The sequence below is a fragment of the Bombus huntii genome, chromosome 12, assembly GCF_024542735.1.
Source record: "Bombus huntii isolate Logan2020A chromosome 12, iyBomHunt1.1, whole genome shotgun sequence".
Lineage (NCBI taxonomy): Eukaryota > Metazoa > Arthropoda > Insecta > Hymenoptera > Apidae > Bombus > Bombus huntii.
This window is the reverse complement of record NC_066249.1, coordinates 7,361,516-7,385,508: the sequence shown is the minus strand read 5'-3', so window position 1 is coordinate 7,385,508 and position 23,993 is coordinate 7,361,516. Positions and strand designations below refer to the sequence as shown.

The window sequence follows — 23,993 nt, the reverse complement described above, 5'->3', positions numbered from 1 at the left end:
TGAGCAAAGAAATGGAACGTAATTGTTCGTACTTAGTAAATAAATAGATAGAGATTTTATTCTTATTTATTCTAACATTTTCCGTTCATTTCGTTTGCTATGCCGTTTTTAAATGCCAGATTAAATTCTTCAACAACGATAAAAGTTTACAGAAATAAAATCCATCCAGATGTACAATCCGGATTCAAGATTGCTACATCCCAAGGAGAATTATTAGAATTATATTGCGATTAGGAATGTGCAGCTATCCTGGATTAGTCGTAAAAATAACGATAACGAGCGAAGGGTAACCAAGGAATAAGGAATAAACAAAGCTAGAAATAAATTAATGCATGTATAAGTGTCTCGACCAAATACGCGGACATTAAACGTCTGTATGGGGCCAGAAACGAACGATAATGGCGTCTGGTAACCGAAGAAAAGGTAACAAAATGCCGTAAGGTCCTTAACCGCTACCGAAACAGAACAGGAAATGAATTCGAAGTTAAGTTTAATGACCAACATGCCGTCTTATCCAGCGGATATTAAATCCGTCGGCGAGACATTTCTCATGCGAAAACTTTCCGCCGAGCAGGGCGGAAACATACCGCGAAGCATGACTTTTAAAGATTCGACTGGTCGAATACACGGGGCCAGTGTGGATGAGACAGGGATGAGAGGTGAAGAGAAAGAAAATGAAAAAGGTACCGACAAGAAGAGGGCAGAAAAGAAAAAGGGAGAAAAGAGTCACGTTGGAACGACAACGAAAGGGACGTGCGTCCTCACGAGGAAAGAAGAAAACGAATAAGAGAAAGGGGAAAGAGAAAGAGAAGAGGAATAGCGACGAAAGAGGAAGAACTGGAGGAGAAGGAGAAGAAAGGCATGGGGGCTATATTATGCTCGCTAAAGCAATGTTACCAACTTGAGAACTGGCGAACTAGCCGACAGTAAAATCCATTTTATGTCTCCCTCGTAAAGCCAGTCAAATGAAACCCGGACTTAGTTTTCATACGTGCACCCACCCGCCATTCACCCGGCCAGACCAGACTCGGTTTCTTGCTCGGCACACCAGCGGCAAGGTATCGTAGCTGACTTTTTCGAAAGTCTAGACACGCTGGTTCCTCTTCAGGATGCATCATGCCAATTTAAGATTTTTCGTCTTTTCCTCTCTTTTATCCGATACACGATAAATGGACGAACTTCGATATGCTTGGTTGATAGTAGGCACAGGGAATGAATGATTGACTGGTTAGATACGTATCGAGAATTTAAGCGACGAGGGTAGATACATTTTTCATGCAGCTTGTAGATATAATGCGATGATGTAGAGTTTTATTTGGCGTTTAAGTTTGGGTTAGTCGAAGGAAATAATTAAATAATTTTAACCGAGTACCGTCATTTGTTTTGCCATTACTGTTTTGATTGTTACAGTAGATAGAAATATAGATAGAAATATAATACGACGACAATGTAGATATAAGTCGGCGCAAAGTAGAGCGTAGAGAGAATTTTAAGTATGCCTTTATCTCGAAGATAAATGTCTTCTGTAAACTAAATAATTTACTTTACCTTAGTGAATTAAGACCAGTCGCGTTCATAATACAAGTAATTGCGATTTCCACGTGAAGTTTACATAAGAATGAACCGAGTACGTCAAATAATTTTGCGCTTCGATGGGACTTTTTTATGTGCAACCGAATTAATTACATACATCCATTTTTTTCTACACTTAATTAATATCGAAGTTTCCGTTTTGTACGTAAAACGATTTAATATTGCAATACGAAGCTCGAAGAATCTTTTATATTTTCTTTTACTATAACTACCGTTACTAATTATATGTTATCTATAACATATCTGGCTTCCTTCGAAGCTTATAATGTATAGCTACACTTCTTTCACCCCATGCAAGTATACACAAAGACTTTAAAAGTATAACAAAGACACATTAAAAATAACATTTTTTAGCGTATAATCTAATACTTACGTTTCTATAAAACGACGTCTAAAATACTTTCTAACAATTTCAGAATATCACATATCTAGCTTTCTGTAAAATGGTGTATCAAATAGTATCTAAAATATCTCATAAAAATAATTATAAGCGAACATATTATCAACGAGATCCAGAAAACATTTTACAACCATTTTAGTGCTCGTATCTCCAATTGTTTTCCATTGCAATACTCCGTACATTCGTCGTAGCAAAAGTTCATCCGCCTTTTAATATTTCTATGCCTTGACAAAGATTACAGTCACACAATGATATTGTAAATTGGGATTCGGGCCAGTATTCGCGAAAATACCATGACGGAGGAATAAACTAAAAGGCGAAAGTCAGAAAATGCTAGAGAAGCGGAACCTCGTTCGGCACTAAAACTCGGCCGCATCGTAAAACGAATCTCGTCGACGTATAACGTCTGGAAAAGCATCACAGCGATAAAGACCGCCTTCTACCGGATAGACGCTTGAAGGATTTTCGTAGACGCTCCTTATCCCTTTTTTAAAGAAGTCATTTTAATCGTCGTTCGTGTCCGTTCGATAACAACCGTGTCCAACGTGTGGTCTTTAAGACCAATCCGTGATCGTGCATAAAGACGCCGAAAATGAATATGTGAAGCAAAATACGCGTTAACTACCGTCTCCCATTTAATAATTTCCACGGTCCTTCCTGGAACATTCTGACACCAAAATCTCGCACCGCTTTCTTGGGAACCGGGTCGGCCGTTACCGCACGTAAAAAACTCAAAATTTATGTTTAGGTTATTTACTGTCATTTACTGAAATTTGTTCTCTGCGTCTTTCGTGAGTTTTACGCGGCGATTAAAAGATACGGACCGATTTTAGAAGTTGAACAAAGTACAGATGGTATCCTACTTTTTTTCCGTAGAAAGATATTGATGTATTCTATTTATTGTTTGCCGTCTTATACATAGGTGTACATATATATTACATTTTTCTGTTATAAAGCAAGATAGTAAAAAGGGAGATTATGCAACAGGATACAAGGCAAATCATAATGCACTCACTAAAATTAAAAGAAACCAACAAGAAATTTACAATTCAATGAATTCAATCCTTGAAAGAAACAAGGAAAGATCATTCAAATCTAGAATATAATCCAACACAATCTGCAGTATTTATCGGAAGTTGGTAGAGAATTGTTCGGAAGAGTGAATAAATGAGCAGATAAAGACCACGGGTTGAACGGAAAAAGTAAAATGGCAGTGAACGGAAGAATGAAGAACGATAGAAGGAAAACAAGAACCGGTTAATGGAACTCGTACTGCTTATGCAATACGATCATATCGATTGTTGCACGTTTTTAACTCACCTACGTAGCTCAAAATTTTATTTCTGTTTGTGAAAACTATTGAATGTTTTTTGACGGAGGATTAAATATCAAATGTTGCAATTTTCGACTCCTTCTGGGCTATCCAAATCTACATGAGATAAAACAGTCTATACAAGTAAAACGAATTATTGAAATTATTGTTTTCTCTCATTGTCATTTATGAAGTGGTACTATAATTTCCGAAAATCTTTCTTTTCATAATAATTTATAAAAATGATATACAAATATATCTTATAATCGCACAGAGTCAACGTTCGAATTAAATTTTGATTAAGAACTAACGATCGGTGATGTCAAGCATCATTATCGTTGAATAAAATTTGAATGATCGTCGCATAGAATTATTTCACACCTTAGTTATGCATTATTTCGCGACAGGATATGTAGAAAGTACAATCATCAATTTTGACGAGCTTTGTTTTCAATCTGGAACGCGAAGATTGTGAATGGTACCTGAGGTTTAGAAATATATTTAGTAACCTGCTCTATGTAATGTGCACCATTCAGTTACAATTTCTTTCAAGTCACGTTTCTTGTCTTATTGGTATCTGTTTTAAACGTAACAATGTCTAATATTTTATACATGTGCGTGTTTGCATTTGACTTTCTTTTCTTCTTTATTATAAATTTCCACGTTAAAATTAGTGGAATTAATGCTACTTTGACTTTCCAATATAATTTAATTTCAATTTTCTACGACATTATAGATTAGAATTTATAATTTAACCGAGTGATATATGATTTTAATAGAAATACAATTTAAATTTATAAATAATTTAATTAGACCAATTCGTTCTGAAATATCTCCGACTATATGCGTCATCAAGCAACGTCACTAAAGAAAATGACTCTTTCTCCCTTTTAATGAATCCTCGATGTTTAACTTCTTTACAAACATCAATCAACAGAAACATTTACACACGTACTCCTTGTCTTTCTATGTTCATCAACGAAGAAATACGACACTGTCTCGTTAGTATTAAACACTGTGTCGTTCTTTTTAAACAACGCCTCCAACGACACGTCGTTAAAGAAAAAGAAATTATATAGCCCATTGCCCGTGTCTTTCTCCGCGGAACGCGTGCCTTAATAAAACTGCTTCAAAAATATGGGGAGTGGAAGAGAGGGGGAGAGAGGGAGAGAGAGAGAAAGGAGGAAAAAGGAGGGAAGGGGGGGGGGGGGGTAAAACAGAAAGGAAAGAAAGAAAGAAAGAGTAAAACTGAAAAAGTCATAAAAGAAAATCAACTATAGTATCTCTAGCGTTTCGCAGCTGTGAAGAGGAGAAAAGAGAGAAAAGATGAAACGGAAGAAGGGTTTCGCTATCTCATTGCACTGAAAAGTCATGAAAACGAATCGTAAAGCCACGGGACAAGTCTGAGCGCTAAAACGGAGCGCGAGATGTGCGGTGAATGTATTAGACGTGTAAATTAATTCGATGTCTTTTTAAATAAAATTCAAATCTTATGTACGGATTATGCGATATAAATATGTACAATTATCAAAATAGTTTCTAGAATTTCAGAGATAGAATTGAATATGTTATAGATTAATTTCTACGTTTAATTGTCTAACAAACATAAAAATACGATTTTTTTACGTATGCTAATTTACATTCCATTGATATAAATCTGTTCTAACAAAGATTAATTAGCTAATTAAAAAATTGTTTATTCGTTGGGATTAATTTCCATTATTACGACTAATCTTCGTTCTTTGAATATCGGTTTCATCTTAAACCTTTAATTACCAAACATATTCTTTGGTTACCGTCAAAGAGAAAATCACGTGAAAGCATTGCCATTATCGAAATTATTTAAAAAATCCTAATACGTAGATATCTTTATCTTGGTTTCTATGAATAAATAAGCAAAAAGGTACAGAATCCTATCTAATTACAGTTTCATGATATCATCATTGGTAATACCATAAATATTAAATAATTTCCGTTTCCCTGGCGTACTTGACTATCGTTGGATTAACCGATTTATCGAGCGGAAGAAGATCTCTCAATTAAACGAGTAAATGATAGATCCGCAAGAGAGACGAATAATCTTGGCATCGACTTAAAGAAAGAAAAGAAAGGGTTCTTCTCAGTTATGGTATTTTAACTTCAGACCCTGCTCGTAATTACAAAGTCATAAAAGCTCCATCGATGTTTGCGGGTTAAGATGAAACAGTTAAGCCACGAGAACATCGAAAAATGATCGGAAGAAGACAGAACTATTGAAAGAGTGGCAGAGAAACCGAGATACCTGCGATTATATCTCGCTTCACAGTTCATGTTCCATTCATTTGTAGAGTGGCCTTCTTCTCCCAACTGGCCATGGAGTGCCTCATAAAACTTTGATTTATAACTGTACTCCTAATTTTCTTACCCAATGCGATATCTCGGATACGCCACATCTCATTTTAATATTAGCAAAATTTTAAGAAATTATAGCAGAGTATTTAACAACAATTTAACATACAGTGGCAAAGAGATATATAAATAAGGTAAAGACATTACATCAAATTCAACTTGACTTGATTCTTTTTTTTTTTTTTTTTTTTTTTTTTTTTTAATATTAAAACGCAAGTTAGAACTACTTATAAAGATGAAACTTAAAAAATAAAAATAGAATTTGATATGCGTTATGTTTCAGCAAAAATGTGAGAAACTCGTTAGGCATCAAAGTTTTGAGACTGAGGACCAAAATATTGAGCGCAGAGAAAAGTAACAGCAGTCAAAATATCTGCATCCGGAGTTCTAGTGCTAATGACACCATGAGAGCACAATAACCTGCAAATTGACGAAGCATGTTTTTCTTTTTACCACACAAATTATTTAAATAATTGCATATTTGGTTCACTATGTTCTGTGGATTACTCTCCACCGAATTTTTTCACTTTTTTATTATTAAAAAGTTTCTCGAGTAACCCTTTTCAGACGGATTTTTCTTCTAGCAACGGACACTATAATATAATAGTACAAACTATAGTAGACTCGCTTTTGAAGACGTACAACCTAATCACAATTTTTTTGATGGATCATACAGTTCCATTCATAATGGTATCTCATATCCTTAAAGGTCTCGGTAATATTGTAAACTGTAACTACCTACTCATTTTGCCAGATCTCATTTCAAAACATATTGTTCCATCAAGGTTGAAAATATGAAAGAATCGTTGTTAATAAGCATGATCTCTCGTTTCAATTTTACGCTAAAGATTTCCTCAAAGCATTGAAAGTCCTTCTCGTAATTGACACGAAAAGTCATTCGAGTTGAATCACAGAGAAGTCAAGAAACTCTTAGCAAAGTATTACTCAGCCAACCACCATTTCCACCATCATAATACCATTATAACCATATGAACACCCTATCTATGCTAAATCATCAAGTTATATTCAAGTTATTTGCAGCATCCACCATCTCACGATCTTGCCTTTCACTACTTAGAAAAAAGGATTCAACTCGCAGTTACTTCTCCTTTTACATTTTGTTTCGATAATTCAGTAGCGGATGCTTAATCCAATCACCGGTGGCCTGTCCTCTGATAGCGAGTAATTAAAGAAGAGACAAGAATCGCGTCTGCATTTTCCACTGGAATCAACCGGTCGCAATAACACTGCAGTGTATGAGTATGTAATTAGACATACACCATCACGAGGGATTTCCTATCTCCATGGCAACACTAAAAGTCGCATAAAAATAAATTGCTTTCGGGTGTTATGTGCCGCGTGTCAACGTACGACATAGTTTTAAAAGGAGTTTAACTGAGAAATGAAAAGGAATAATCACGATGGTCCGTAAGCTGTGAACGTACCGAACGGTTGAATGGTTCCTGGACAAAGACTTTCATCCGACGATTGATCTAGGCAGATTTCAGGACCAGAGGAGGCTGGTCGTAAAGGAGATCTAAGGAGAAGAAGACACATCCAGGCACGTAGCTAAAATGGAAACGGCTACGGCGGTTGTGGAGTCGGTGGCTGGAAGTTTATCGTCTGCTGGTAAGTGCTTCGCGAATTCTCACTTCTACCCCGTTCGCGTCCTCCATAAGGGGCAGGAAGACCATAAAATCAGCACGAATGCTTCAAATAATACCTATCCTAGCGAATCGTCGGTCACTTCGGCCACAAATTCAACCTCCTTCGTGACGTTCTTAGTTTCTTTTTCTAATAAATATACTACGGATATTTACTCGTTTATGGCAAATGTAAAGATGCAAATGTGCATAGGATACATGCAAGTTTCAAAACTATACGAAATGTCTATAATAATATTTACAAAAAGAAAGCAAACCTCTATTTAGGTTATTACTTTATTACTAGGTTATTATTGGTCTAGTTACGTTCGTAATAATATGAATTTTCATGAAGATCCTCAATCTAGTAATAAATAATGCGTGTTATCTGGAGATGCGATATATTACATGTACGTATTCGCACATTTGTAACGAGGATGCATACGTTTGTAATTATCATGATCAAATGAAATTCTCATTTTACTCTTATTTGTAGAATAAGAGTTATTGTGAAACAGCGAGATCTATCATTTCGATTTGCCTTTTACTATTTCTACTTACGTGCTCTTATTATGTATCGCCTTCTTGATCATGCTTATTTAATTCTAAAAAGCACATTTAAAACGCCAACCTCTTAATTCGCAACAAATGCTCGGTCATGTTTCCTGTCCGATATCTTTATGGCGGAATGAACGATTACTCGTTAAGAACATTGAAATTCTATATACATATGTATCTTGTTTCGAACATTATTGCTTGTTTAAGCATTTTTAAGCTTTGACAGGTAAGCGAATATAGATTATACAGACTAAAAAATTCTTTCCCATAATTACGAGCATTCAAAAAATATTTTTTCAGATGATTTTGTAAAAATCAACGCTAACAAAAACCGATAAAAGATCGATCAATACCAATTTATTCCTATCTATGGCATTCCTCAGCCTCTTGGAAGAGCCACAGGCGCGTCCAATTTTCTACAAGGTCTCCTTCGAAATCCTAACAACGAAGTAAAGAGGTGGCCTCGAGGAATCGATCAACTATTCGCTTCGCTCGAATACCCTTTGGTTTTACGTTTCCCTTGACGTCCAGACGCGATCACAGTTCTTGCGTTCTCCTCACGGTCCCTGACTTCAAAAACCGAGCACAGAATTTCCTCTCGTTGACAACGAAAGTTGTAACGATCTCTTGATCGCGGGTGGCCATTCGATTTCGTTAGGTCATAGAACTCGATTATCGTCCATGAGAGGATCGGTAGGAGGCGGTGTTCTTTTCATTAACGAGACGCGTATCCTGGGTGGACCTCGGTTGACTGTTGCTGGCCAAAGGTAGGCGCTCAACAGACGTCGTATTTCATAGAAGCCCGGTTGTATTTTCGCGCGTATGACTTTAACTGTCGATGCGGACTTCGCTTGTATTTCTTCTTAAGTTTTACTGACGTTAGGTCGACCGCTCCGGGCCGTAAACGTCAGTCCCCGCTAAAGCCCCGCACGGCTGCTTGTCAGGTTCCTTCTTTAACCTTCTTCTTCGCCTTTTTACACGTCCCCTGCCCGCCCACCGCCAGCTCCCACGTCGAGCCACTGCGTGCACGCTGTCTGCTTCAAGATCCCGAGAAATTGGCCGGTTTCGAGGTTCTCCACAGCCTGCTTAGCCAGAGTCTTAAAGAACAGTTCCTCTTCTCTTCTTCTTCGCGTCCTCTCTTGCGGGGGCTAATTTCGTGGCGAGCGTCTCGTGGCTCTACATCCCGCGATTCATTTCTTATCTACGTTCATTTAACCGTGCAATGTGTCGACGAATCACGTGGCGATCGAACGATTCCCGCTGCGAATGACCGCATGATGAAAATCGTACGAAGCGATCGAACGTTTAGCGCCAGGCTCCTAGCCGCGGATAAGAAGACAGGTTTTGTTTCGAAAAAAATATGCTTTACGGAATGTTTTGTTGCGTTTCTTACTGTGAATGTGTCCTGGAATAGCCGAACCTCGATAACTCGAATCTCGAGGGAAGAAGTAAAATGTTCGAGTTATGGAAATTTTGTCAAATACAAAGATCAATATTTTACGCATTGTTCAAACTTAAAGAAAGACATATGCAATCATTACAGGTCAATTATTTATTTTCTAAGGACACCAAGGATGCTGATGCGAGTGAAGCGGCAGTGACTTTGACTTGCAGCGATCGAACTTCTTCTAATTCGATTTATGAAGGTAAAGTAACAGTAACCTAAATACGTGGAAAATAATTCGAGATAGAGTGAGTTTATATTACTTGTACAAGTTTTCAAAGCGGAGTGGGACGAAATGAATAAAATTGTAGCCTTTTAAAGGTTTATGACGTGATAAAAGTTCGATTATCGAGATTCGATTCTATTTAGCAGAATCGCAAGGGGGTTATTTATCAAGACTTTCTGTCAAATATCTATTTAAATGGAAAGGTTTAAGCCAACGCTACATTAGAAAATAGCTGGAATGTTCAATCCTATTGGCTCCGCTCATCGAATCTAGTACAGTAGCACAATCTTATATTCCTGTTTTGAACTCGCTGTAAAGTCCAAGCTCCTAAAATTTAAGGTTTTCGTGAAATTAGGACTTTACCGGGGGAGGAAAGGCCAAGACAAACGAACGCAACGCTGCAGCATGGCGGTTTTGGGTTGACCGGAAGACGTCGATACCCATAACGTCTCGAGGCTTCATTAAGGATGCAATATAGCGTGGTTTTTGCCCAGCAAACGAAGGGAGCTTGGATACGCGCGAGAGAATGGTCGGTCGCTTTTAAAAAAGTTACGACGAGGTTTTATGGGGGTTTAATTGTAGCCCGCGACTGTGGTTAGAAAGTAGTAAAACTCCTTTTGCCAGCAGAGTCGGGCCTGTTACATTGCTTAACGCTCCCTGATTCTTGGCGCATGTACGTGGAAGACACGACGATGATGAGGATGAAGAAGAGCCGGCGTCGGCTCACGCACTTAGCTGCTGTTAATTATTGCTTTGTCTTGGGAATTGCGCCTCCATTCGTAGAGAATAGGGCCGACGATCGCCGTCAAGGTCTCACAACGCTTATCTCCGTTTTTCTTTCTTTCTTTCTTTCCCTTTCTCTCACGATCCTCGCATTAATTACTTTGTACGAGTTGAATTCAATTTTCAGATTTGCTTTTTATTATACACCCGTCCCGATCTTTCTCTTAATTTGTTGCAGAATTTAAATAATCTATTTTTAGTTCGGCCGGGGTTCCTTTGAGTTGATGAAGGAGCTAACTCTTTCAGATATGACGACCAAGAAATGGTTCATCGTCTTTTGACAGTATAATAAGATAACGAAAAGTTTAGAATCAACAATTTAGAAAATATAATAACACATAATAATTAATTACAAGTGATTTACAATATCAATCTTTCATCGCTACCAACTATCTAGCGCGGAACAACTGGCTCGATCATTTCCATTTCTTCTTAGGAATATAGGTAATTCAACACGTGTAAGTTGAAACTAATTTTTATTGCACCTATAAATTATATTTCAATAATCCACGGCAAGGAACGCAATCAGGATTTTTGTTTTTCTTACAAGTTGTACAATCGAGTAGTTTCCCCTTTCATAGCTCGTTAAAGTGTTGAAATATTTCGAAAGTTTAATGTTTTTAGCCGAAGAGATATCATGGAACATAATTTCAGCAATAAATTTTCGTGAAAAAAAAAAGCTACATTTCATAAACGTGCGACGTCTGGCATTAATCGCTCTTTGTGCTTTTCAGGAAGAAAGATGTTACAAGAAGATCGTTCCTATATCCTATGTTTATTTAACTTAATATTTTTATAAATGTAAGTAATGAAATACGGCCTTAGTAGGGATTTGCTTTAACCATTAATATTAAATGTTATAGAGCATATTTTACTTCGAATACGTAATATATTTTTACACGCCATGTACGTGTATTCCGCATATCCCAGCATCTTAAAATTTTTTATAATCGTGGAAGCATTTACAAGCCTGTCATTGACAAACATGAAAAATGTTAACTGTTCAAGTCCAAATTATTTTTACATCTTCAAAAAGTCATATTCTTCTCATCAGCTATCAGCCCTTATTCGTCAGTTATCGGATCTTTACCGAACATTCGCAGCATGATATTTAATGCTTTTGCAATTCTTTGATGCAAAGATTTTCACTTCTGACGCGACTCAACCCAACAAAAGACAAAAAGATTTAACGCATAGTCGTGTATGAAATTAAAAAGCGAACCCAAGGCACTCGACGATCGTAATGAATATTTTGTAACATCGAAGGTATTCATCAATGAACAGGGTATAAATCTGTGCGTTTTTACTACACGTGTACAAAAAAGATATGCGCTCATAGTCAGCGGTTTTATCTTGTAATGTGCACACAACGATTAGATCTTTATTGTTGCACACTTATATCAGATAAAATATATAAGCCGTTTCGTCGGCTATAGCGTCGCGCGTCGATAACCCTTTAACGCGTTTACAGGATATTTTCTACACGTCCAGTTGTAAATCTTGAGCACGCTTATTTAAATTATAAGAGAGAATTTATGTGAGCAATAAAGTTTTCCTTCGCCGAGATCCATGTTATCGTACTGTTTTCAGATACCGCTGACTAGTTCCATTCTCATCGAAAATTTATCGAATTCGTTGGTTTCGAAACAATTTTCAGCATCATGAAATTATTAACTGGTCGAGTTTAGAAATGTAAGAAGCACTCGATGCTTGTTAGATCTAAGGAAAGATTCAAATATTCATTTCACGAGAGAAAGAGAATTTTAATAAATAAATAGCGAATTTAAACGTTACATCGCAATTAATGACGATAAATATATTAATTGTAACCTTCAGTTATTAATTGACTAACTATTGTACATTATTTATAATCGCCTATTACTGAAATTGTTGTAATAGTGTAGCTTTCATCTGTTTTTAATTCTTACAAAAATTCAGATATCGTAACTATTACGCGTGCATTTCGAACCAGATATTAACGATACAATGATAATGACTAATTTTCATTTCGCATTCGTTTAAATATTTATAAAGTTTGCATAGCATTGGCGTTATATCACTATCTATATGGCTATCTTATCCCAGTATTCATTTTTCAAAACAGCATTACAATATCCAATTCGTAAAATGTGTATACTTTAATATACGCACGAAGAAATACACATATAAAAGTCTTAAAAAAAAGGCAGTAAAAGCTCATCGATCATGGTATTCGATCAGAATTGCAAGCATATCGCGGCAGAGAGGGTTACTTCTGTTTTCTGCAGCTGGCAGCGTCAATGTTATCGGACAGGTCTCTCAGAACGAATTTAACGACGGTCGTAAACGCGGTTTGCTTTACAACTCGCGGTATTTTTTCCTCTCCTTTTCCCCTTGCTTCGCTTCCTCTGTCCGTCCTCTCGTTCTTTCCTCTCTATCCGTCACCGCGAAGTCGTAAGCGAGGCGCACCCCTGACTCCAACTTATTTTACTTCGGCTGCAGTAAACTAGCAGAGTTTATGTGACAGACACTAGCAAAGTCGAAATCGTCTCGCGAATCACGAAACAAACACGATCCTCGCGAGGATACGCCAGGGTTCGCGGTCCCCGTGTCTTTGGCCCGCTCGTAAACGCCTTGGACGATTCGAATCAGCAATGAAAAGAATTGTCCCTGTGGACGTATGTTACAAACATATTGTTCATTGATCTGTTCTGTGTACAAAAGGTACAACGATGATTCAACCCTGTCGTAGAATTTGAGACCTTGGAACGATCAATTTCTTCCTTTTTTTCAAATATTTTTTAATAATAACAAAAGAGTACGTTCTCTTAGTTAGGAGATTTGTTTCATCTACCAAAATACCATATCGATACTTTGCTGTAAATATTTCTACGTATCGTCTACATGCACTGTATGCGTTTTTGCATCTTTAAATTCCCCATAAATACAGTCTATACGTATGTGTATACATGTATCCATAACTGCAGTAATGATTTCATAACGATAGCACAAAATTTCCACAAACATAAAATGGATTTTGCAGAAGTGAATCTTTGGATAATCTTCTTTGTGGTCCTTTATGGTTTATGGTTGTTTGTAGTTGTATTTGCTTTTAATTAGATGAGAAAAAAAGGGAACGTAAGTATGTTTTTTGAAAGACCAAAGAAGGAATATGGCAGACGGTAGTAGATGAAAATACTGAAAAATCGTTTGACAAGATTTCCCGAAAAAAAAACTCTTGTTGCCAAGAAAATTAAAATAATATCGAGTATCTTTATCTTTCTTTATAAAGGTCTAACATATCGACACAGTACCGTAGGTACATACATTTACAACACAAAACATTCGTTCGGTAGAAGTTCTGAATCCAATGACATTTACATACAACTTATTCTTGCATTCGCAAAATGTTAATAAGCCCAAACAAATTGCTTCATAAATACAATTTCCATAGAAGAATAGATAACAGGTTGCTCTGAATTCGGTATTATCAACAGAAACACGAAAAGAAATCTGCTTTCGTTTCTTAGTTACGATACCCAGATCGTTGCCTTTATATCATCCCTGGCGGAGAAAAATGCCAGTCCGGATATATCCTTTATAGTCCTGGATTTATTGACTCTGTTCCCTCTTTGAAACAAAGCATCAATGTTATGTATAAACGAGATAAGATTGACCTGTCGTATCTGTTCGCGAAATCTTTCAGTGAAGTAGCTGTGTTAAAGATTTAAATTTGGCCACCGTCCAACGGTACTCTCGTCTGACGCACATGATTCACCGTTCCTATGGCGGACGCAACATCACCCTGACCTCTCTTGTTAGATTTCTTTTACTATCACACGATCTAAACCATGGTAAATTATCGCGAGTACTAAAAATTTTGAAGCATTCTGTAGATCGCATTTCTGTAACATAACAGATATATGTAATGATGTATCCACCTGTGTATATGAAACATGTTAGATTGCCGATTTAACTTGTTAGACTTTAGTGGTTTAGTAGTTTGTAATAAAACATCCATTGCTTAGATAAGTACAGCGACTACAAGCAATATTTGCGCATATTCTTATCTTCCAACGAAACCTTTTAATATCAGATTCTACGTTTCACTTGCATAGTATCACTGCATAATTACTGCATAATTACTTAAGTAACACGCGTACATATAAGAACAATAACGTATATGAAAAATCATCAACAACTGACACGTTTTCACCCTATCGTGGAACACGAATATTCCTCCGAGATTCACCAAGGTTAAGGAAATAGAAGGACTAACTAAGAATCTTGGTAAAGTGGGGATGATCACCCAAAGAAGGGTAGTCAAAAGTACTCGTAAATTTGATTCTTTATGGTGTTGTCATCGTTAAAACTGAGTCCGCACCTTTAAGTTGCCGCGTTAGCAGAGGTTCATTTGGAGCGGCAGCTTTGATGAAATTGGTCAGATGCATTCATCGTCCCGGTTCGAAAATTTCTCGCTATAAACGGTGCATATATGTATACATACACATTTCCTTGCAGTTTGGTCTCGTTTCGTTCCGCAGTAGAAACTTATCTTCGCGATCGCTTCGCTGCTGGTTTCGATAAAATCCAATTACGAGACGCTATTTCATTGAGTTTAAACAAAAAATTGTATCGAAATATCCGCGTGTATATGTATCATTGGTTTGGGAAAGGAGTTAAAGGACTACGATGTTAATGCGACTCTAAACCCTCCCATTAAAAAGAAATATAGTTTCCTTAACAAATTCTGAAGAAAAAAATACGTAATTCCGTTCTGAAACGAATGACGTCGAGTGGTTTTGTCTCTTAAATTAGCGGAGCAAGTTTGATTGTCTTATGGAAATATCTACTTAAAAATAATATTGATGAATTTCTTTTATTTCTGTTACGAAGAGGTTTATGATTTTTCTCTGATACAAAGTCAGTCGAATATATTAAAGTAAGTAAGTTCGAAATACGAGTATATGCTCTGTAGTTGTTGTCATTTCAAATTGTTAGAGCCAATAGAAAATTTAACGAAAGAAACCAGAATATTACAGAACTTCTCAACTAATCGCACATCAGAACCCTGATAGAAGACACGTTCACATTTTAATGAAATCTTCGATAAAGTACTACGTTTAATGGTGGCATACGTATCTAGCGCATACACAGGACTCTACGCTACATCCGACAGAATTTGTCTAAATTCAGAGGGTGTAATAAAACAATGTTGAAGAAATGCGCGAGTTTCAACGACGATGGTGGAAATTGTCAAGGAAATAATTTCCATAGACAGTGAACGTAAAATGAAGAAGAAGGAAAAAGGAACGGAAGAAGGAAACATAAAGGAACCGAGAAATACTTCGCTGGTCTAAGCGATGCGGTCTGACTCGCTCTCGAATGGAAGGGCATTTTATAGGTTAGAATCAGTTTTATGTGTGCCGGATTTGTGATTACGACTTCGGCTTCGAACGATCTAGACGAAATAAGGGTGTGAGAGGAAAGGAGGGAACAGAACGTAGAAGGAAGACAGAAAACGTTTTATATTCTAAAACGAAAACTTATCCCACTCGAACTTTCCGCCGGAAATTCGTACTAGTTTCGTTCTTCGCAATTTTGTCGCTGTTTCATAACTATTTTCATACTGATCTCATTTCTACAAGTACAACTGATTTTTTTAGTAAGCACATAGCAAACGTAGGTTCAAATTACGATCGTTTTCTACAAATAAACGAATTTTGCAAGATTAATCGTATTTCTTTGCAATTAAAAAGATTTACTTTACGTTCTTTCAGATTTCTGCATATTTGCTAAACATCTCTTTCTTAATCTAACAGATTACACTACATCGTACTAACGTAGTACATTTCAACACAAATTAGAAACTCTTCAAATATATACTTATTGATATCAATAACTGATAACGATGAACGCTAAAGGAGACTTACCGAGGCTACGTTGAATGTTCTGGAGGACCATCCGGGCTCGATGGTATTCTCGTGCCCGGTATATGAGCATTCTCAGGCCGCAAAAACGGTCTGTAGTGGACAGGATTCGGAGGTGGTACAACCCCTATGTAAGGCACGTGGCCCTCGTAAGTTGGCGGTCCTGTCGGAGGTGCCGTAGGCGCAGTGCATGCTGCGGTGCAACGGAACGATCGACTAGGCTGGGTCATCCTGACTGCTTTCCAGAAGTGCATATTTCGAATTTCGTTGCTAGCTATTAAAGAGAACAAACGAATTAAAAATTGGATACCCGCGGTACTCGTTACGTAGAATTGTCTAATCCTGCTACTTCCTTCGAATCATTATCCACGTAATCGTCATTTTCTAACGTACTTCGAAAAGATCGTTATTGACTACTTGCGACTTTACGTTTCAATTTTATGGCAAAGCTTTTGTTAAAATATCAAGTGTTCTTTTATTCGTTGGAACGAGAGTGAAATCAGGACATAACGATTTTAAAACCGTAGCAGGATTGAAGCTAAGTGAAATTTATGAGATACCTAATTTTATTATATCGGATTTGATGTTTGCTTATTCGACAAGAATGATATTCGATCGACGGTAAATAATAGTTGCAGACCGATCGGTTGCTAATATTTCCAAAAAGCTTTCACTGTTTTTAAAATAGTCAATAACTTTATTTTATTTTCATGTAACTTCGTACCTAATTTTTTTATTTTTTCCGTTCTAATAAATCAAATAAATAACAAGCTAAATAAGTGTATCGTTTCAGTTTGCTCGTAGCTAGATCTCTTCCTCGTACAGAATTCTATAAAAATTATTCTTACGTTTTTATGTCTTATATCTTTTCAAAGACGAAGTATAATTTTATAATCGAATCATAATACCAACCAAAAATGTAATATTTTATAATGCAGCCGTAAAATACTATCGAAATTGTTTAATAAAATTGTTCCTAACTACACCTTTCTCGTAACGAGAGTGTTGACGTTGACACCATGGACTGTTCCTCCACCGACTATCGAACAAACGCTACTATACGAAATAATCCGATCGCGTCTTTTCGTTTGACCTCGTCAGAGATGCACGCAACTTCTCTTTGCTTTACTTTGAATTACAGTATAAAGAAAAGTATTACGTTACACATTTCATCGTATTAGAGATTAAGGCCAGAAGAAAATTTGATCAGGATAAGGAAAAACTACTCTAAAGGAAAAACTAAGCTATCCAATTATAGAGGGATGCAGTAAAATTTGGAGAGGCACAAAATTATATAGAATGCGCTTTATATTACTTGTAACCAATAAATTCCGTATTTTTTATAATTAAGTTGCACACGTACGTGTATCATATCCGACGTATGTGTTGCATACAAACATAAACATTTAAAGATAATAAAACTGGTAAAGATATAAGAATCCATTTAAAAAATAAGCAATTATTTAGAGAAATACATGTAAATAAAAAAACTTCAATAGCATCGTCTTCCTTTCTTCGTGTCTGTCTTTCCTGAGCATCGCAGAAGACTTGAGTCGAATAAGAACGATTGGACAATCTTATTCTGTGAATATCTAATAGGCAAATAAAGCAACGCCGTGTCTCTTACACGTCTGCCGACAAAATGGATCGGAGTGAGACACCGGTGTGAAATAGGCGGGAACCGCTTTCACCATTCAAGCTGTTCTCGACACAATAGAACTTAGGCAAGGAGAGATCATCCCTAAAGGGTCTAAAGGGGATTCTAAAAACTGTGCACCCTGAATTCCAGCGGGTTATAACCAATAGGAATCCACCCATTCATGCATCAAAATGGCCGATATTCGAGGCGTGGTTTTCACAACAGCCTACGTACACAGAGGAACTGTGAAAGGACCTATCACCCCATGGCACAAACATGACGACCACAATGCTACTTGCTCGATTTCGTGCTACCATTTTACCACTTAATTACCCGCTATTTCTGTTTATATCATTGCCAACTTTCGCTGAGTTAATCAACAACGTGCTGACGTTTTCATTGTATTTTGTGACTCGTTCCAGGGTAAAAAAACGATAACAGAAGGTAAACGCGTCTACGTAATATCCGTTAGCAGATGAATTTTTGTTGATTTTCTCATTTTAACTCGTTAAGGACCAACGCCGCGCTTATAATTTCCATTTGATCAATTCGTATCGTCCATTGAATTCTCATTGTGATTATGAAACATTGACATATCCATTTGGCAAGAATTTTTCTTCCGATTGTATGCAATTATCATTAACCAAGAATAAATTGTAATTCTAACCTGCTCTTGCAATGTGTGCGAACGCGATATTAAAATAATTTCGTTTTAATTTAATTGGTAATTATTATTTCGAAAAAGGTTTGATTTCGATGACTGACCAGTTACTATAGGTCAAAATGGGAACGCGTGCAGCAATGCGATCATAATTGAAAATTATCTGCAAGTTATTACTTTGATTATTAATTTAATAGATTTCAACCTCCATTTTTATAAATCGTTTCAATCAGACGTAGAATTAGTGATACGAAGTAATAATATATTCACTTTATCGGTCATATTTTAGATAATCGACACGGTCAAGAAAAAAAGATGAGTAAGGACCTCTTATTTGGAAGAACTGGAGAAACCATTAAAAAAAAGAAAGATCAATTCACCCTTCAAAGAAAGAAAGAAGATTGCATTTGGGAGGAAGAATTGATTGTAACCACGTAACCGAGAAGTTGAAAGCTGAGCTGCAGATTGCGTGCACTGAGACGAAAAAGACCTTGAATCGCATCGCACATCTCATTCGCGTGATGTTAGCCTTAATTTGGAATAAATACACACACGCGCGCGCGCACACACGCACATTCTTGTCAAGGTGTAAACGTAGTCTGCATCGTTCGAAAATCTTACATAAGCTTATGAAAATCAGAATATTTTAAGCTTGTGAAAATTAAATATTAATCCCTGTATTTAAACATACAGATAAGAAAAAAGAGTTCAGAACTATAAGAGGACATAGGTATGTACCATACACTAAATAGCGATAAAGATTCGTGTTTTAAAAACTGTAAACAATTTTTCGTCCTAATGAACATTAACACAATTCTTCGTCTGACCACTCCTCTGTCCTTTATTACTACAGAATATTTCTGTAAAATAAACAATAACCGTTTCATACGCGTTCATCCCCATTTTTCCGTCCGATCGAACAAAATCGTTGAGCAATTGTTTCAATAATACAAATAATTTTCATCGACTTTATTAACGCTTCCATAAACATTGACGCGGAACCGCGAATCGAACTAGCATCGGTAGATATAGTAATTATATAAAATACGTGCTATCTCTGACCATGATAATTTTTGCCATTACATTAAATGATGTAATGCTATTAGCATCGATAACTTGAGAGAAAATTGCATTTCGTCGAGGAGGAGTGTTCCAGACGAAGGTTCGCCTTTCCTTACTCTCCTTCTCTTTTCCAGGCATCGGTGCTTCGTTCAATATCGAATGATTTATTTCGAGGCTCCAGTCGGCCAGATGAATCTGACATGTTCGAAAGCCGTACATAAAAACGCTGCTCCATTCGTAAATTATATTTAATAGCGTGGCTTCGCATGCACAGTCGCTGGTTAATTCCGTTCTGGCGTCGCGACTGTCGCCCTCTTATCGTTCGTCATTTGATTCGATACGTGCTCGAGCCACGATAATTCATAATTTAGTCCTCGATGAAAAATTATCGGTCGGCTGTCCGAGGATGGTGATTTAATGTCACCAGGAGGAATTGTAATTCTACCACGCGCTCTCTAATTACGTATCAGACATACACTATTAATACTTATCAACCTCCCGCCTCTTCTGATACTTGCTTCCAGACATTGTTCGATAACCAGCAACATATACAATGTATAGGAAGATTCGCTCGCTGGAGAACACGAGAAAAGGCGCTGATCGAACATTGCAACGTCACAAGTGACGTGTGAGCGTGTCATTTTCAGTTTTCACATATTTATACATACAGTGAAGCGAAATTAGGCGGATAGTGGGCGGTTACACCGTCTTTTAAGGGAAAACTCTAGTAAGAGAATCATCCTGCGTTCCGTTTAATGTGTTCTTTCGTTAAAAATTTGTTAAGCAAATCAATCTTTCCCAAAACATACAAAAGATCAACTTATAATTTCAACTGAGTCGCTGTTATAACGTTTGTCGTTTGATACGATTGTAACAGAAGATCTGAAGAAAGAAGGAGCTTCTGTTGAATAAATCAAATCGAGAAAAAACCCGAAACGAACCCGTCACAGAAGTATAGAATTTATAATAGCTTTAAAAAAATATAGATTCGAACAGTAGGAAATGAGAAATGTTATCAAATCTGTTCTTTTACGTTCAGTTCTAATGTTACAAACTTACAAAAATTCGGGAATGAGCACTGACCTTGTAACGGATATCCGTTGTCACGTTCTACGCGAAACATACTGTTTCACGGCCGAAAAAGAGAGTAGAAATATCGCTGAGCGCTTTCGAAAATAGGATTCGCAGCTGCACCCGCGTTTGCAACGGCTTGCAGTAATTGCCATAACTTCCGGTAATACTAACAATCGTGTGGCGTTACTAAAGTGCGATTCGTCGTGAACAGTAGCACCACTCTAAATATAATGTATCGATAAACGACGGGTTTTCTTTTCTTTCCCTTCGCCCACGGTTGTGTTATTGTTTATAAGTAGCTATACTAGTTATCGTCACGTGGCCCAGTGCGTCACATTGACAAGTTCCAAGATATAACATTGATTTCTATCTTTATTTCTAATTTCTTACTGGAAGATATAGCATACAACTCCTGTTCATAAGTACGAGGATATATACAGACAAATAAGCTTCACTTGAAAAATTATCGATTAATTGTTAAAACGTACTTTAATAAATCATTAATTACCGACATGACCGAGTTTAAAACTTGTCGTAACAAATTTCTGCGTGAATTACACTTTTTTAATTACATTTCTGAAAATATAAATTTCCATAAATATCCACAGTCTATTTGTTACTGTGTATATAACCATGTTACTGTTCTATAAGAAACACTATAGTATTATTCATAATTTGTGATTCATGAACTGTATAACTTTGCAAATAATATTATTTTAACTTTGCAAGAGGATCCTGATAATGTTACTGCTAATATTATTAGAAGCATCTGCTGGACACGGAGTGTAGAAACAAATTCGTAGCGAGTGTTACTATTTGTAATCGTATAGCTGTGAAACGTCTCAAAGCTCTGAATTAACTACCGGTCATTGGCGTCGTCGAACATTTACGATTCAATGGTTAATTAGTTGTTCCGCGCACAGTGTATCCAACCGTGTACATGTTTTACACGCGACTATTGAACCATTTGTATAAATAGCCGAGTTGAGCGATTTATCGCAATGCAGGAGAAAATTACGCGCCTTTTTGTCCTACCTCTTAACTCATATTCAATTTATGAAACGAGATCGAATATTTCAAAGAAATAAATTTTCCAATCTTTCTACGAGATTGCAGTTTACCGTACACTTCCATTTCAATTACTCATCTTTGTAATCTGTTTTATATCGTAGTATAGTAGAGCCTCGATTATTTGAACTACATTAGTTACAGAAAAAACAGGATAATCAAAAATAGCGATTGCAATTTTGATTGGGTTTCATTAAAAAGAAAAAAAAATTGAAAATTTATTGCAGATTATCACATAGATATATATCTTCTTTTTAAAAATATTCTTAAAATATATGGTAGTAATTTCATTATGATAGATTATGCGCCAATAAAAACATTAAAACAATCAAATAAAATTGTAAATAGAGGTAGCAGTGACCGGTTGCATCACACGAAACTATCCCTTCAGCTTGTTCATCGAAGTTACAATAGCCGAAGTCGGCACGAAATGGCTGAAAACTTGTCATATTATTCGAAAGTCTTTCAAAGTTGAGGCGGTTCAAACGGCCACTTTACGACAGGGTACCGACGCCGCACAATACCGGCCCTCTTAGTTTTACATATCGTAAAGTGCGTGCACGAGCTAAAGAATGCATATAAATCGGCTCGCCTGCTGTTATGTCTCCGGCGTGCAAAGGCCCGTTTACCATTTTATGCCTTTGGGTCATTTAAACTTCCTCTCTCCTTCGTTTCGTCACTACCCCTCTTTTGCTTCTCTCCTTTTCTATCGTGAAGTCTCCTTGAAATTAAGAGAAAAAGGAAACCCCAAAACTTATCATCTTCGATGACGAAAATGAAGAACTCGACGAAGTGATTCTAGAAGCGAATATGTTGTTTGACAAACATAAATTCTATATTTGTAGTAATTCGTTCGTAAAATTCGAGTGTTATATTTTGTCTGAATATACGATATCGTTTTTTGGAGTATATATTTTATGCAAATAAACGTTGTACCTATCTTTGAAATGGTTAAAAGGCGTATGTCTCGATTACGTCTCAGATATACCGATACTTTATGCTTAAAAAAGTAAATAATAAAAAACTGATTTTTTGAAAAGTAGCAAAGGCTTCGGCAAAGTTATCGAGGAATCTCTTCGACCTAACTGTAATCTTCAGAATTATGTGATTTAATTACCTCTGCTTTTCTGCCAAAAATAAACTATTTACTTCCATAAGTTTATTTATCGCAGAGCGATAACACAAATAACAGGAGATTCCAAGGTAAATTTTAAAAAGTGATGCTTGTAACGTTACTCATCTGTACATATTTTCCAATTTTGAAGTCGATCATTGCGATTTCCGAATCGATTATACGTGTGTGCGAATTTCCAATTTTATGAATAACACGTAACATAAGGTTTTCCTTTCTTCTTACAACTTACTTTTTTATCTTGTTGCTCTTACATTCGCTTCCTTATTTTCTTTTCACAATTTACGCTATTGCCATGTTACAAGTTGTTACGACTAAAGTTAATTAAAATTAATTCCTAAGGAGGAAAGGAGCGTTGAACGATATGGCAACATTCACCTTTCCGACCTAAGCTCTTGCCTCCAACAGCTTTAATTTCGGAGAAGATGGTTTTATATTTTATCTCAATTCTTTTTTCTTTCCTCGAAGACTGATTTTACGATAGCGCGCATACCTTATTTTTTCCGCAATTTACGGAACAAGAATTCTCAACCACTCGAGCTCGTATCTTTTATGAAGAAAAGCAAAAGAGAACCAAACTGTATTACTGTACGAAGAAATTTCGATGGTAACGATGACCATTCTCCAACCACAGCGAACGCTCAACGACGTATAAACATAGTCATCTTTCGTATAGAACGATTATTCGATGATACTTAACTACAGTCACTCTTAATAACATAAGGGCTAATGGTGGTCACGTGAAATTCACTGGAAAGTATCAAAGATCGTATCGTTCTATAGAGGAGTGTAAAAATTTCTCACCACATAGAGATTCAACGATATATGTTCCAAAAGCGACATTAATTTTATTAAATTAAATACAATAAAAATTAAAAATTTAACGACGAAAAAATGCACAGAATGAGCAAGATACGTACAAAATATAAAATATCGAAAGTATAACACTCTTTACAATGTCCAGTAGGTCGGACAATTTTCTACCAAAGTCCCATTGTTTTGAATATATTTATAAAAATATGAATTCGCGTAAATATCCGCAGTGCAAATATCGCTAATGTCATTTAGAAGTCAGAATAAAGCATAATACGTTATTGTCTT

At 36.4% G+C, this 23,993-nt stretch overlaps 1 protein-coding gene across 5 annotated transcripts in view; it reads right to left on the bottom strand.

Annotated features, from left to right (window-relative positions):
- LOC126871811 (doublesex- and mab-3-related transcription factor 1Y) overlaps nucleotides 1–23,993 on the bottom strand; it is a 98,462-nt gene that overhangs the window by 8,263 nt on the left and 66,206 nt on the right. For all 5 annotated transcript variants that reach the window (XM_050631072.1, XM_050631071.1, XM_050631073.1 and 2 more), the window contains one exon: nucleotides 16,260–16,530. The gene's annotated coding sequence lies outside the window, so the exon portion shown is untranslated. The remainder of the gene's footprint in view (nucleotides 1–16,259; nucleotides 16,531–23,993) is intronic.